Below are 3,260 nucleotides of genomic sequence, written 5' to 3'. Positions count from 1 at the left end.
GGGTTTATTTGCAAATATACTAAAGGTGGGGGTATTTCTGCAAAAAGGCAAAAGAGTGGAATGTTTCTTTAAGAAATAAAGGAAAAGGGGAGGGGTTTTTGGCATAATCGCCATCCCCTTCCTCCCTCCCATGCTGGGAAACAGGGGAGGCGCGTCGGCTCGCCGGCGGCGGCCCGATTCGGGCGCGCTGAACTTGGGCGGCGGCCGGGGGTGAGCGGAAAGGGGAGGGGTGACGCCCTGGAGGGGATCCCGGCCTCACCTCGGGCTAGGATGGCGCGCAGAGGCGGGGCGGCGTGGGTCGGCGGCGGCGGGCGGGAATGGCTCCGGCGGCGGCGCTGCAGGTTAGGAGAGGGGGCTAGGGCCGGCGGGTGGGGTTGTGGAGCTGGCCGGGGAGCTCGGGGCCCCTTTTATAGGAGAAAAGAGGCGGTGGGGGTAGGGTGAGCCGGTGGCGGCCGGTAGGTGCGTCCGGCGAGCGGGGCGGGGCGGAGTTATGGCGCTCCGGCCATTCTTGCGCGTCGTGGAGCAGCGGGTGCGTCGAGGGCGGGCCGATGCGACGGCTCGGCAGCGGCACAGGCGAGCACAGGGCGGCGCTGTGCGGGGCAGCGGCGGGCGGCGCGCGGCGCGGCCAGGCGTGCACGTGGGCTCGGCGGAGATCACGTCGCTGCGGCCTGACGCGTTCGCCCACAACCCTGTGCTCCGTGCGCGCGTGCGCGCAAGCGGGGCGGGACGCAGCGGGGTGGCGCAGGCGGCGGGGGGGGGGCGCGGCAGGCTGGCAGCGGCGGGTGTCACGCGGCGCTCCGGGCACGCGGTCCGCGTGCGCGGACTGGCTCGGGGGCGCGCGGCGTGTCGTGGCGCGGGCGGGTGGCGCGCGAGCGGGCGGCCGTGTCGTGGCGGCGTCGCGGGCCGGGGGTGGTGCGCGGGCTGGGAGCGCGCGCGGGCGAGCGGGCGGTGGCGTGCGCGGCGCGTGCCACGGCTCGGGGCACTGGGCGCAGAGAGCGCGTACGCGCGCGGTCGGGCCGAGCGCCGTGCGCACGTGGGCAGGCCAGCGGCGTGGACGCTGGGCAGGTCGGGGCACGGCGCACGGGCGCTGCGGCGGGCCGTGGCGCGTGCGGGAGGGTGAGGCGTGCGCAGGGCAGGCGGGCCGGGCTGGGAGGAAGGGCGTGAGGGTGGCGCGACGGGGAAGAAAGAGGGAAGGAGGAAGGGAGGGAAGAAAAGAAAGAAAGGAAAAAGGGTGAAGGGAAAAAGGAAAAGAAAATAGAAAAAGAAAAAAAAATGGGAAAAAGGGGGAGAGAGAGAGAAAAAAGGAGGAGGGGGCGGTGCTCGCCAGCGGCGACCGCGGGCGTGGTCGGCCACGCGTGGCGTGCGGCCGCGGGAGGTGGGGGCACGCGGTCGGAGGGGAGAGAGGAAAAAGGAGGGGGCGGGATTCGCGGCGTCCGGTCGCGGCGCATCGCGTCGGATAGAAAAAAAAATGGATGAGACGCGAAATGAAGTCGGGTGTCGGGTTGTTCGGGGGAGGTTCTGGGGATTAGGGTTCAGGGTTTAAGGAAAGTCGAGCTCAACGAAAAAAAACTTAGCGCATGATTTGTTTAGTGAATTTTCAGGATGTCACAGTTAGTTCCGCAGTGTTTACTTGAGCTTCGAGATCACCTCCGTCAGATTCCGGAATCAGCTCGTACGTCCCGTCCGATAAGGCAGTCGTGTCTACATGTAATGCAAGAACAGTATTATAAGCACACATGGGCAATCATTTATAGACTAGTTAAATAACAAAACTAACTACACAAGGCATCATGATCAACAGCACAAAAGAAGTTGACTAACTTCATAAAATGAGTGGTGTTTGGTTCCTATAGCATTTAACTCAAGGTTTGCTAATTAAATCAACAACTCAGATCACAAGCAACAATAAATTTAGCAAAAATTACCCTAAACAGAACATGAACAGACTAAGCTAGCCTGCAAAAATCATGCCAAGACTTGCAGTCAAATAATCACAACAAATCATTCATGCAGTCAGCACATAGAACAAACTTGAATTATACAGGTCAAACTAAAGCAAAACAGAAGCTCAAAATTTAACAGGAGATTTATACAGAAAAGTACTAACTACAGTGAATTTTTCATGATTTTATCTACACCGAAATAACTCTGAGAAAATAAACAAAATAAACATCAGTTTAGCAAGATTAAATTTTAGCTCCTGTTCTGGTCATGAACTGAAGCTCAAACTTCCTAGACAAGCTAAGATACTCCAGATGAACACTCAGGAATAAAATCAGGATTTATCAAGAACATAAACTATTTATCATAAATAAAGTCTATTAAACAAGGATTAAATCAAATAAATAGCTACACCAAAGAACTAATCATGAAATTTTTATAGAAAAACAACTGTTACAAGAGTGAAGTACCATAAAAGTTTCACTTCAAGACATGGCTTTATGCAGTAGTTAAGAAAAAGATGAAAACAACTAATATTTAAGCACTAGCAACACAAATCAAATTCTACAGCAAAAACTTGCAACTAAAGCCTAACATATTATGGTTCTACTGCATAGATCTCTTGAAGAGGATTCCAAAACATCAAGATTTGCTATTTTACGAATTTTGTACGAATTGATATTGAATTTCAAAGATCACAGCAAACTATTACAAACAAGTCCCTGCGGACACTATTCCTATGAGTCACTGTCTACGCAGATAACCCCCTGGGGTTTTTCAAATTCAAAAACCGACGCCCTTGGCCGGGTCAGAGAGGGGAGGCGGCGGTTGACCGGCCGTTTCCCGGCGAGGGGGTCGCCGGCGGCGAGGGGAAACAGGAGTGGGGGCTAAAGGAGTCCAAGGCGCACCTCTGGGTGCTTGGAATCGAGGCTAGGGTGGTCGGAGATGGAGTGTCGACGGCGAGCGGCGGCTTGCGGGCTCGAGCACGGCGACGGGTAGCTCCGGTGAGGTTTGGGCGAGGGAAAGTGGTCGGGAAGTTGCGCGAGGGCGAGGCGGTGCTTGCTAGGGGGTCAGAGCGGGCGGAGGAGCGGAGGTGAGGCGGCTCCGCGGCGGGGGTGAGCTCGCCGGGGTTCAAGCGGGGCGGCTGCGGCGTTCTGGGGTGTGGGGTTAGGGAACTGGCGAAAGAAGAGAGGAATAGCGCGCGGGGCTTCTTGTAGTGCTCAGGCGCGCGAAAGATCGAGAGCTGGGCCTCTGGTTTAGGCTCCCCACGGCGGCGGCGAGGTGGCAGCCGGCGGGACGGCTCTGGAAGCGGCGGGCGC

Source organism: Panicum virgatum, chromosome 7N (assembly GCF_016808335.1).
Source record: "Panicum virgatum strain AP13 chromosome 7N, P.virgatum_v5, whole genome shotgun sequence".
Taxonomy (NCBI): domain Eukaryota; kingdom Viridiplantae; phylum Streptophyta; class Magnoliopsida; order Poales; family Poaceae; genus Panicum; species Panicum virgatum.
Note: the sequence above shows the minus strand (reverse complement) of the source record.